Source organism: Peromyscus maniculatus, chromosome 5, assembly GCF_049852395.1.
Source record: "Peromyscus maniculatus bairdii isolate BWxNUB_F1_BW_parent chromosome 5, HU_Pman_BW_mat_3.1, whole genome shotgun sequence".
NCBI classification, from domain to species: Eukaryota; Metazoa; Chordata; class Mammalia; order Rodentia; family Cricetidae; genus Peromyscus; species Peromyscus maniculatus.
In genome coordinates, this window is record NC_134856.1 from 65385397 (window position 1) to 65398846 (window position 13450).

Consider the following 13450-nt stretch of genomic DNA (forward strand, 5'->3'; position numbering starts at 1 on the left):
TTCAGGTCCTAGGTCCTCCTTTCACTTTAAAATCCACTCCCCCCTTATCATTCTGCCTTGAGCTCTTTCTTATCTTCCACTTTATTACTGTCACCCGGGTCTATTTATGCCCAGCTCACCTCAGGCACCTGGAGTTCGCCTCTCCTGCTGTTACATTCTGAAGCGTGGCCTCGGGATCCTGTAATCCTTGCTGCGACCTTCCTCCTTCTAGCCCATTAGAACAGTTCCCACTTACAGGACCTTGGGACGGTGAACACGTCTAAGAGTATCTGAGCATGTTGGCTGAGGTAGTCGTCATAACAGTCCTCTGCGTGGAGAGCGGCGGGAGGCTTGGGACAGGTGTACACTTGAAATGCTGCAGCTGGCACAGATCCTCTGGAGTCTGGAGCCCTTCCCCTGCTCCATTGTTCCTCATATCCTGCTCTCCTCGGAGCAGTCAGCCTTATCCTTTTCAAAACATCATAAACCTGTTGTGTAATCAAGGCAGTTTCTTTGGTCTTTTAACTGCTGTCCCCTCATTCTGGCCCAGGCATACACCGTGTTGAGTCTGGGAACACACACCTGCTTCCCCGGTACCGGCAGCCATGGTTCTTCACTTGGGGTGCCTTTCCTTTGCTTCTATGCTATATCTGCTTGTGTCTCTTTGGTCCTGGAGATTACAACCCCACCCACTGAGCATGCTCCAGCCCCCTGCGGGGTCTTTGTTTTTCATAGTCTTTTCATCTTTAGTCCCAGTCTGCTTTTAACTGAGGCAGGCAGGTGGGTGGGTGGGGGGGGAAATGTGTGGAACAATACCACATGTTCCTGTGAGGACATTTAAATAAATTTTAAAAAGAGAGAGAGAAAAAGCTAACCAACCAAATAGCCTCTTGTTTTTATCGGATTTTTTTCTTTGACAATTTTATACATTGTATCCAGTGCATTCTGATTGCTCTCAGCCCCACCCTCTCTCATTGCCCCTCCCCGACACCCTCCCTTTCCTACAAGCCCCTCCCCCTTTTTGTTTTGTGACCCATGAGGGGACTTCAGCGTTGCCGTCTGTGTGGCTCTGGGTTGGTGCTCTCAGTTGGAGCCTGGTGGGCCCAGAATTGAAAAACCCCCCTTTGCCCTGTTTATTTTTTTGTGGCATTAACTCACCGTGGTTTATCAATATTATGTACTACCGTCTAGTTGAGCACTTTTCGAGTACAAGGAGGCTCTTGCCTCACGTCAGTTATAAGTAGTTATGAATCCTTTCTGGGTTGGCCATACCACAAGAAAGCCCACTACTTGTTAATGTTCATGCTTGGAGTAAAAGCACACGATAGTCTTTTTGGTCAGGAATAGTTAACAAATGACTGGCTAGGAAATTGTTTGGATAGTAGAACATAATGGCGTAGACGTGCAGATTGGTGGCATTGCAGGTCAGGCAGGAGTGGCTTGCTCAGGATGTAGTAGGAAGATGGCCAGACAGGGTGATTGGCTGGGTGTGAGCGGTAAGGGAAGTGAGACTTACCAGGGACTCTAAGATTTGTGATTTGGCATCTGGATGGCGGTCATGCCATTGACAGGCTGGGCGGGCAGATGAACAGCTTTAGGAGGTAGCAGAGATACACCCAGTTTTCAATGTGTTAACTTTGGGGTGCTGGTGTGCTAAGGGAACATGACACTTGGCTAATATGGTGGGCCTGGGGCAAAGGTAGGTACAGGAAGCTGGAGATGGTGGCATGAAGGTGGTAATTATAGTTTGTTTTATTTCTTTCCTTTTCTTCTTGAGACAGGGTCTTGTGTGTAGCCAATGCTGGCCTGGTACTCACCATCCTCTCACCTCAGCCTCTTGAGAGCTGGTATCAGAGGCTGTGGCACCAACATTTTCTGGTTCAGCAATACCTCAGGAGTGTGTCGTGTAAACACCTTAACTGGCTGATTCACCAGGATCCATTGAGTGCCTATTATTTGAAAGACCTGGGCAAAAACTTACATTCTTAAGTATAACCTAAATGGAAGGTGGCCAGGAGTAGATGAGCCATGCAGGAGGTGAATGCTGAGGGCAGCTTATGGCTCTTGATGATTTGTGATGCAGAGTTTAATAGCACTTAGAAGACCAGGAACAGAGGGTAGCGACTTAGTTTCCGTTGGGGGACATACTGGCTAGATGCCTGCTTTGCAGCCTGTGACTTGAGCCTTGGTATTTCAGTGCGGGGAATGTAAGTGCTGTGCAAGCCTTGGGTCATGTGGTGTGTGATTGGTCTATAAATCTATTTTATTGGTTTTGTGGGTTGTGGAAACTGAATAATTGAACTTATTAGAAAGCCATTAAGAAAATAGGTAGAGTTTGGAAATCATGTTTTGTTTCCATGTTAATGTTGGAAATGCTTTTGATGGTTGAAGACTATTGGGCAAAGTTCAGGGAAGACTTGGTAATTAGAACGTACTTAAAAATATTTAATTCACTGTGACTATGTCTGTGTGAGTGTATGAAGTAGTGTGAAGTCATACTACTTCAATTAATACTTTATTTTTTTATTTTCATTTTTTTGATGTTGCTGGAGATAGACCTGAACTCCTGGCACAGGCTAGGCCAGCAGTCTCCCACCGATCCAAACCTCCTGCCTCAAGCAATTCTTCGGAAAAAGTTAAAACAGGGCAGCAGCTGCAGGTTATAACAAGGCCAACAGCTTTGCTTTGGAAGTGTTTTCTGGTCCCGTCCACACCACTAGCCACAGTGTTGCATGCAAGGACTCAAAAGCACGCGGTTGGGGAAGCCCCACTAAGCATGTCATTTATGGGCACCAGAGGAAAAGCACCACACACTTGTTTCAGAGGACTGTGGCTCATTCTCTGTCACCACAGCGGAAGTGTCTCAGCTGGCGGGATCCAGGAACTCCTCTCGGCAGATTTTCCAGTCTTTTTCTTTTTTAAACTTGTGGCTGTATGATAATTTTACACACCTTTCTCAATAAATACACCCAAGTCCTCCTGAGCATTTAAGGACTGCAGAACCGAGGGTGGTCACAAGTCAGCAGGGCCCATCAGACACACATGTGCTGCTCCTCGGTGGACCACTAGAGGGAAGTTGGAGTTGCTGTCCATAATTGTTCCTTCTCTCTTTTATGTCTTCACAATTACAATAATATTTTAAAAGCATTTAGAGCAGTGGTTCTCAGCCTTCCTAATGCTGCAACCCTTTAATACAGTTCCTCATGGTGTGGTGACCCCCAACCATAAAATCATTTCATTGCTCCTTCGTAACTGTAACTTTGCTACTGTTATGAATCGTAATGTAAATATCTGTGTTTTCTGATGGTCTTAGGTGACCTCGGTGAAAGGGTCATTTGACCCCCGCAAAGGGTTCAAGATCCACAGATTGAGAACTGCTGATTTAGAGACTCAGAATGGTTGGCTTCCTGAATGATTGAGAATAACCAGGTTTGGCATCCTGGGAACTTTTGCCAGATGAAGGTGTGGTTAGTGATTCAGTGGGGTTTGGTTTAAGGCCTTCCTTCCCTGTGTTAAAATCCTCCTGTTTGGGGCTAGCTCGATGAACTTTTACCTGGAGCTTTTTACTCTTTTAAGTGTACAGGCCACCTGAGAGTCTCATGGTGTCTGTCAACCTTAAAGTCACGTCATTGAATGGGGAAGCTGCAATGGATTTGGGGAACTCACTCTGTGATAAAGTTTTTTTTCTTAAAAAAACAAAACAAAACCCTATTCTCTCATATATTACATCCCAACTGCAATTTCCCCTTCTTCCCCCTCCCCACCTCCCATCTTTCCCTGCAACCTCCCCTTGTTTGAGATCCATACCATCTCCACCTTCCCTCAGAAAAGAGAAGGCCTCCCAGGCACATCAGTCAAGTCAGGCGTAACAAACTCCATTAAGATCAGGCACAGATTCTCACATCAAGGCCGGATGAGGCAGCCCAGTAGGAGGAAAAGGGTCCCAAAGGCAGGCAAAAGAGTCAGAGACATCCCCACTCCCCCTGTTAGGAACCCTGCTGTGGGATGGTCTGTATGGCAAATGTGTTGCTCTGATTGGTCAATAAATAAAATACTGATTGGCTAGTGGCTAGGCAGGAAGTAGAGGTGGGATTGAGGAGAAAAGAAAGATCAGGAAGGCAGAAGGAGTCACTGCCAGCTGCCACCAGGACAAACAGAATGTGAAGAAGCCGGTAAGCCACGAGCCACGTGGCAAGGTATAGATTTATGGAAATGGATTAATTTAAGCTATAAGAACAGTTAGCAAGAAGCCTGCCACAGCCATACAGTTTGTATGCAATATAAGTCTCTGTGTTTACTTGGTTGGGTCTGAGCGGCTGTGGGACTGGTGGGTGATAAAGATTTGTCCTGATTGTGGGCAAGGCAGGACAACTCTAGCTACAGAACCCCACAAAAACACCAAGTTACACAACCATGACATATGTGTTGAGGACTTAGGTCAGCCCCATACAGGCCCCCTGATCTCCCAGAGCCCACTTGAGTCCAGGTCAGTTGATTCTGTGGGCCGTGTTCTTGTGGTGTCCTTGACCCCTCTGGCTTCTCCAGTCCTTCCTCTCCATCCTCTGCAGGACTCCTTGAGCTCTGCTTAATGTTTGGCTGTGGGACTCTGCGTCTGCTCCCGTCAGTTGCTAAATGAAGTCTCTCTGGTCTCTCTGATGAGGACTCTGCTGTGCTCTGGTCCCAGAACACTCTGCAGGCAGGACAGACTGTAGGTCAAAGGTTTTGTGCCTGGGTTGGTCTCCCAGTCCCTCCACTTGAGGCCTTGCCTGGTTACAGAAGATGGCCAGTTCAGGCTCTGTGTCCCCCATTTCTAGGAGTCTTTGCTAGGGTCACCCTTGTAGATTCCAGGGAGTTTCCATTGCACTAGGTTTCTACCTCACCCCCAGAATGCTCGTCAATTCCAGTGTCTCTCCCAGTATTTTCTCCCTCCCTCCCCCCTCACTTGATCCCTTCTGTTCCCACCCCCACCCACTGCCCCAGTTCACCTTGAAATTGATTCTCTTTCCTCTTCCCAGGGAGATCCTTGCTTCCTCCCGTACCCCCTCCCCCTTGTTACTTAGCCTTTCAGAATCTGAGGACCGTAGCATGATTATGCTTTACTTTACAGCTGATATCCATTTATAAATGAGTACATGCTGGTGAGTTTTAAATGATCAACTTGACACACTCTGGAATCAGTCACTGGGGAGAGAATGCCAATGAGGAATTTTCTAGATCAGGTTGGCCTGTGGGCATGCTGTGGGTGATTGCCTCCATTGCATTAATTGATGTAAGAAGGGCCAGCACAATGGCTGGTACCATTCCCAGGTTTAGGTCCTGGCCTGTGTGAGTGTAGAGAGTGGGCTAAGTGTATTTATATTCTCTCTGCTCTTGACTGTGGATGTGATACTGCCCAGCGGCTTCAAGTTCCTGTCTTGACATTCCCCAAAGATAGGCTGTAATCTGGAATTGGAAGTTGCTTAAGCCCTTTCTCCCCCAAGTTGCTTCCCCCGCCCCAGGGTGTTTTATCACAGCAACAGAATTGACACTAGGCTAACCTGCCTGTTTTACAGAGAGGAAAAAGCTGAGACCCAGAGGAATGTGGGCTTGGCTAGTGCCATGTCGATACCCCTTTGGCTCCATATCTCCTAACTCTGTAGGTCTTTTTCTTTTTGAGTCAGATTCCCTGTCTAGGTCTTGGCACTCTTCATTAGTCAAAGTCTGAACTACAATTGTCTGTTTTTATGTGGTTTGATGTGCTAAATATTTTATATTTTTTCATTTTTATTTATTTATTTTTTTCCTATTATCAACTTGATACAGTACAAATTCTTATCCTAATAGTGAAATGTTTCATTGAGGCTTGTCCAGTAATTGAGTAAAACCAAAACTTATTATAAGCCACAGTCATCCTAGGGTCCCCCCCTGCTATATAGCCTCCCTGGTTCTGTGGGTTGCAGTCTGATTGTTCTTTGCTTTATATCTAGTATCCACTTATGAGTGAGAACATACTATGTACATACCACCTTACACCTGTCAGAATGGCTATGATCAAAAACACTAATGACGGTCTATGTTGGAGAGGATGTGGAGCAAAGGGAACACTCCTCCATTGTCGGTGGGAATGCAAACTTGTACAACCACTGTGAAAATCAGTATGGTGGTTTCTCAGAAAATTGGGACTCAATCTCCCTCAAGACCCAGCTATACCACTCTTGGGCATATACCTAAGGAATGTTCAATCATACCACAAAGATACATGTTCAGCTATGTTCATAGCAGCACTATTCGTAATAGCCAGAACCTGGAAACAACCTAGATGCCTGTCACCTGAAGAATGGATTAAGAAAAATGTGGTACATATACACAATGGAGTACTACTCAGCAGAGAAAAACAGTGACAGCATGAAATCTGCAGGCAAATGGATGGAACTAGAAAATATCATCCTGAGTGTGGTAAGCCAAACCCAGAAGGACAAAAATGTTGTATATTTTAAATATCCAAACTTTGGAGATGGCGTTTCTGGACAGTTACTCCCTCATGTTGGTGGTGATTTAGAGAAGGTCATGCTGGATTGACTTCTGTGGTACTGTCTGAAGACCCTGGGGACAGCACGGGAACCCAGTGTGGGCTTACATAAGCCTTGTCTAGACTCATAAGCAATCCAGTTAAATTCAGGCACAATTGGTTGAGCAGATACTGCTGTCAGTCATAGTCCGAGGCTGTGAATCAGCCCTGTGCACAGAAGGTGCTCCCAAGGCGCTTCCTGGTAAGAGAAGTGCATGTCCTCAGCACACTCATGGAGAGGATTCTTCCTTCAGTGTTTATGTGAGTTTCTGGGACTGAACTCAGGCCACCCGCCTTGGGCAGTAAGTGCCTTTACCTGCTGAGCCATCTTGTTGGCCTCGCTCCTCCTCTTCCTTCCTACCCTCTCTCCCTCCCTCTTTCCTCTCTCCATCCTCCTCAGAGTTTCATATCTAGTCCAGGCCAGCCTATAACTCATGATACTCCTGCCTCAGCTTTTAAGTGTTGAGATTATACGTGTCTACCACAGTGTCTGGTGTCTTTCCTCTCTTCTTAGAGCTGGACCAGTAGGATTAGAATGCTCAGGGAGCTTCTCCATCGGCCACCAGAGGTCCTAGGTCAGTCAGATGAAGAAAGTTTTATGCAAATGAAGTATTTTATGATCACAGTCTCCGTGATCTCAACTATACAGAGGCAACGCTTGACCTCTAGACAGTGTGTGGAATAATCAGGACAGGAGCTTTGGAATGAAGATGTTTGGCCTTCCTGAACTCATTCTGTGTGCATTAGAATTCGTACCAATAGCAATTCGTGAGGACAAATGAGATTACTAAGGTAGAATGCCAGCCTTACGTAGAGGCGATCTCAAGAGATGCTTGGCGCTGCCACTCCTGCCTCAACACTCTGTGTATCCAAGGAAGCAAATATCATGTGCTAAGGGTTTATTGGTCATTGGTTTTTCCTAGCAACACAACTCTTAGGTGTTTTTGTTATTTTTTTCTGTGGCAATGAGAAATTAAATTTGTGAGGATAAAGACATCCCACAGACAATGTACTCAGGAGTTGCAGAGAGGTTCCACCTTTCAGCAAAGCATTCTATGGTACACTAACCGAGGGTGTCATCACTGAGAGGGAGGGGCCGTGCCAAGGTGTTAGAACAACAGGCCCTTTCAGCATCTTATCTACCCTGTGTCTGAATGCCAGTTTCGTCAAGTAGTTGTGGAGTGAGTGAGTTCACATGGCTGAAGTGCTTAGGGCAATTGTGTATTTTGAGACAGGGTCTCACTATATAACCATGGCTGTTCTAAAACTCACTATGTAGACCGTGGTAGCTTTGAACTTACAGAAATCTGTCTGCCTCTACCTCCTAAGGGCTGGGATTTAAGGCATATGTTACCATGCCCAGCTCTAGAACAGGTTTTTTTTTTTTTTTTTTTTTTTTTAATACTGTTACTATTTTATGTTTTTGAAAAAATATTGACTGGTATAAAGGAGTAAATACTTTTTATTTGTAACATAAAAATGAGTTTATTTTGTAACAAAACTCCATTTCCTTTTAAAACACTAGCCCTTCATGTCTTCTTACCCTTCTTCAGGTACCACTGGAAAGAAACATCACATTATGCAGATTAGTTGCTGTGTTTTGTGGTTAGGGAAAGCTTTATGGGTCTGTGTGTGATAAAGACGGGTCAGTCTGGAGCTGGGGAAGAAAGGTCTCCTTTACGGTATTTGATTTGTTTGTGAAGCTGAATGCTTTGTTGGACCTAGCTGTGGTGTGGTAACTGGTCATCATTGTGCTTAGAAGGTTCAGATACTGTGGAAGGGCAGTCCTTCTCCAGAGCAGCGGATGTGATTAGAGGTAGAGCCCCTTTTGGTGGTGTTTACAACCCTGGAAGATGGGGTAGCACAGGTCTGATTTGCCCTCTCCTCCTTACATTCCCTGAGCTGTGGGGAACAGCAAACCAAGTATCTCCTCCTTATCTATCCCTTATGCACTTCACCTACAAAATCAGAGCCTGGATATAAGCAATCCTTTTCGCCAAGATGGTGCCAAAAGCGAAGAAGGAAGCTCCTGCCCCTCCCAAAGCTGAAGCCAAAGCGAAGGCCTTGAAAGCCAAGAAGGCAGTGCTGAAAGGCGTCCACAGCCACAAAAAGAAGAAGATCCGCACGTCACCCACGTTCCTGCGGCCTAAGACCCTGCCTAAATATCCTCTAAAGAGTGCGCCCAGGAGAAATAAGCTTGACCACCATGCCATCATCAAATTCCCCTGACCACTGAGTCAGCCATGAAGAAAACAGAAGACAACACCACACTTGTGTTCATTGTGGATGTCAAGGCCAGCAAGCACCAGATCAAACAGGCTGTGAAGAAACTCTATGACACTGATGTGGCCAAAGTCAACACTCTCATAAGGCCTGATGGAGACAAGAAGGTGTATGTTCGGTTGCCTCCTGACTATGATGTTCTGGATGTTGCCAACAAAAGTGGGATCATCTAAACTGAGTCCAGCAGGCTAATTCTAAATATACTTTTTTACCATAAAAAAAACAACAAAACAAACAAACAAACAAAATCAGAGTCCAGTGTGGAGGGGGCCACCTGTGTGAATCTGAAATATAAGCTTGTAAAATTGTTTTTATAATAACAATGTACTTTAGAAATCTAAAAATGTGCGTTCATGTTGTAAGATAACTTGCAAGGTGCTCTGTGGTGGGACCCCTGCCTCCTCCAAATGTTAGTCAGTGCTGCACTCTGGCTTCTTCTCCCTCCTCTGAGCACATTAGTGCTTTTCTTCCTCAGAGCTAGGTTCACGGTGGACCCTCTGCTGGCCTGGCCTTATCTCTCAGATGGCTGCAGCCTCTCTTCTCCGTCCTGAGTGATTCATGCCAGGGTTCAATTTCATCTTCCTGGAGAAATTCCTTGTTCACCCAGTGCAAGAAGGTGCGCCTGCTCACTGTTCACAGTTGTTATCCTCTCATAGAGAACATTCTCTTTTCCTTTAGTGCTTATCTCATTTTGCAGTATTCTTTGCTTCAGTGTCACGGCTCCTTGGGTGTTGGTTGGTTTAGCTGGCTGCGCTGTGCAGGGATAGGGCTCTCCTTAGTTTGTTCTTCATGATAAGCCCAAAGCCCAAAGGCAGGAGCTGGTGCGTAGTAAGGACTTTATGGTTGTTGACTCACCGAGTGGATCCAGTGAACAGCGAGGTCAGCGAGTATTTCTGTAAAGGGCCAGATAGCAAATATATTCATACTTTTAGACCTCCTGATCTCTGCTGCTAGTGCTCTGCTCAGCCATCTAAATTCAGTAGTGGCTCAGGTGGTATGTAAACATGTGGATATGGGTGTGTTCCAGTAAAACTTAATCACTAGAAACAGTGATGGCCCAGCTTGGCCTTTGCTGGCCTCTGAACTAAGCACGTGGGCAGAACATATTGCAGAGGATGCACTTTAGCCCTGACATCTGAAGTGACATTGATGGGCTTCATGACTAAGGGTTTAGGATGAAGCCAATCCTGGCAGATACAGCAATTGGTCTAAACATTAACCAGAATGGGTTGAGACAAAAAATATTTACTGATCATATACTACATGCTAGATACTCGGAACCAGATAAAAGGCTGGTGGTAGGCAAAGGCTTTGGTCCTTGAATGGATCCTGCCTGTTGAGAAATAAGCTAGCAATTAGTCCTAGTGCTTTTAGTGTATGGATACACTCTAGTGTATCCAAAGTGTATGGATAGTGTGCATCCTGTTAAAAACTTATAACAAAACTATGTGAAGGCATTATGGAGACCCAGAGCTTAGAGGGAGTAGGAGACCGTAGAGCTTGGCTTTGAAGTTTGAATATAAAATCCTTTGACTTCAAGGTCACACTCAGGTTTAGGTCCTCAGCCTACATCTTTCTTTACAGACTTGCGTAGTTTTGAACTTCTTACCAGAGAGGCTCTTGCAAAGGTGAGATGAAAGAGGCTTCTAAGTTTCTGGGCACGGAAGCACCCGTGCTTGGAAGTATGCAGGCCGCACCATGGCTGCATTATGGTGAGCACTTGATTCAAACATAGGCCTGGGTAATTCAAAACTGTGGTCTTCCCATTCTTGTATTGCCATTAAAATCGCATGTATGCATTTTTGCATTACATGTATGTGCAATGTATGCATTGACGATAAAGTTAAAATCCCCACTGTGTATTCCTTAGTTTGTCCAAAGTGAATGCACTATTAGTGTTGAGTAGATTGTAGGGATTTTCTCTGCCAAGTGCTCCATTGGAGAAAGAGATTGAAAGTGGAATTAATTTTTTTAAAGATGTGCAGACATTTTGATGTGAGCTGACCTTACAATACAAGTGTATCCATCCCTCTGACCGCCTCTTGCTTGTCTTTTTACCTAGTTTAATTTCTTTAGTCTGTTGGCTCAGTTCTACCTGCAGGGACAGCAACCATGCAAACAGCACCCCTGCGGGCACTCCAGGCACTGTCTCTTCAGACAGGGACAGCAACCATGCAAACAGTACCCCCCTCTCCCCCACGCCCCCTGCGGGCACCCCAGGCACTGTCTCCTGCCCTCCCTCCTGTTAACAAAGGTTTGCCTGTTTGCTTAGAATGCCGGTGCTGTGTTTTCTACTTTTCTCACCACTTGGCATCCTGTCCCTTACCCTCCATCAGCTTTCCACCCTGGAGTCACCCATGTCGTGAGTGAAGCTGGTGGAGAGGATGCCTTCTGGTGAGTCTTTTTTGTGTTTCTCGGTACCAGCAGCACACGGCGATGCAGGCTCTGCCTCCATCCCGAGTCCCCTTCTTCAGCATCTGCAACGATACTGCTAAACAGATTTTCTAAGCCTGGTGGTAAAGGTCCTTGTCCTCACAGGCCCCATCCCCAAGTTGACCTTTGAGAGCTTTCTTTTTTAGTTTTATCTCCCACCTTTACGTCAGCATTTACCTCGTGTGTTTATCCCAACTGTCAGACACAGTTTCCTTATCATGCTGCGTGCTTCCCACGGGAGGTGTTCACTACAAGCTGTTGCTATAGCATGGATTAATCCTCAGTCTTCGTCATACTGTTTGCCCTTTTCTTGATAGCTGAGACGATGGTTAATACTCACTGTCAGCTTGACTGGATGAGAAGTCATTGAGGAGCCATGCCTTTGGGCATGTCCTCCAGAGCCTTTCTAGAGAGGTTGAACTGTGGAGGAGGCCTACCTTGAAACTGTGACGTAACTGTGGGCCTGGGTCCCAAGCTGAGAATGTCATCTGAATGACTGCATTCCCCTGGCTTTGTCTCCTGAACTGCTCAGATGGGAGCACGTTCCTGCGGCCGACCATGACGGCCTGGAACCTCAAGTGTGAGCCGGAATAAATCGTGCCGCTCTGAAGTCGCTGCTCATCAGGCGTTTGGTCAGAGTACCGAGAAAAGGAACTAACATAGTTTGAAGTGACATTTTATTTAGCTCCTATACCCTAGGGTTTCGGGGATTCAGGGATGGCGTTTGATTTCATCAAAGCAAACCCCAGCATTAATTGAAATCTCAGTCTCCTCAGGGAGATTTTGCTGGTCACCGCCATCCCATCCTTCCAGCCAAGTCAGTTCAGAGCTCAACTAGGTTTCATGCCTGCACGATACACCAGGCCAGGTATACCCACAGTGCGGCATCTGGAGTCAGCCAACTGCAGGTGAGAAATATGAAGAAATAAAAGTGTCTGTGTTGAACGTATACAGATCTTGTTTTGCTGACTGTTATTTCCTAAACAACACAGAACAACAACAATTTTCACAGTGCTTCTCTTCTATCAGGTATTATAAGTGACCCGGAGATGATTGGCATGCACCGGAGGGCATGTGTGGGCCCTGTGCAAACCCTAGACCATTTGAGGAAGGTGTTTGAGCAAGTGTGGAGTTTGCCATCCTTGGGAATTGTACAGCTCATCTGCCTGGAGTTCTGAGGCCAGGCACCTGGGCCATGGTGCCTCACTTTCTCTTCATGCTACCCCTTGTCCCAGGCCTTAGGATGGAGCCTCTCTCTAGGTTCTTGGACTGTTGGTCTCGATTTCTTTTCTGGAGATGGAGTCTTGCCTCTGACTATGGACCCACAGCCAGTGGCCCCAAAGGATCCCCTCTTAGATATGAGCATCCTACCTACATAATTGCTGAAGCTGTGGCCTCCCAGTTCCAGTACTTACTGCCCTTCCCTACCTTACTCCTTCAGCTGCAGGTCCTCTGCCTGATGACAAGCTGGGCAGCCTTGTGCATCCGCCCTCTCCTCCCATCACTTCCCATCTCCAGATTCCCATCTCCAGGGTCCTTCCCAGTCCTCCTGGCTGCTCAGGTCATGCTCTGTGACCATGTTCTGAGAAGTGGAAAGAGTTCAGTGCTAATTTTATAGGTTTTTTTTTTTTTTTTTTTTTTTTTTTGTATTTTTGTATTTGGGTCCTGAGCCCAATTGATTGATCCTTACATCAACACTGATAGAAAATGTAGCTCTGGGGAACTTCTAAGACCCAGCAAGTAGAAGGGACATGAGGTTGGAGGTTGTATTTCCTCCATAGCAGTCACCCCCTGAATCTGAAAAGAACAATTGTTGTTTTCTGAGTATTTGTCTCAAGAATGATGCGAGTAGCCCCGCCTTTCCTGGACCCCTCAGATCACTTTTCTGCTTTCTCCAATTCGGGAGCTGCTGCTGCTGTGACCCATAGCAGCTGTTTCATTCAGTCTGAAGACGCAACGCTGGAGAGCTGTGGATGTTCTGTGAAACGTTTTATAACTGCATCTGACTTACAGGTGCTCAGACATCCTGTGAAGCAGATGCAGACTCACATTTCCCTTTGTATCAGAGGTTTAGTTTTCTACCAGCCTTCCCAAGCCACTAGAAAGAGTTCTTGAGTGGATCTCCAGAGTGTGCTGAACTCAAGACCTGGGTGGATGAGGCGGAGTGCCCATCAGCCAAAAGAAGCCCAGCTACCATCTTATGCGTAT

General features: G+C 46.1%; 1 protein-coding gene and 1 pseudogene across 1 annotated transcript in view; both read left to right on the forward strand.

Moving 5' to 3' along the window:
• Mpp7 (MAGUK p55 scaffold protein 7) overlaps positions 1-13450 on the forward strand; it is a 212670-nt gene that overhangs the window by 27176 nt on the left and 172044 nt on the right. The window lies entirely within an intron of this gene.
• LOC102913045 (large ribosomal subunit protein uL23 pseudogene) lies at positions 7938-9006 on the forward strand (annotated as a pseudogene).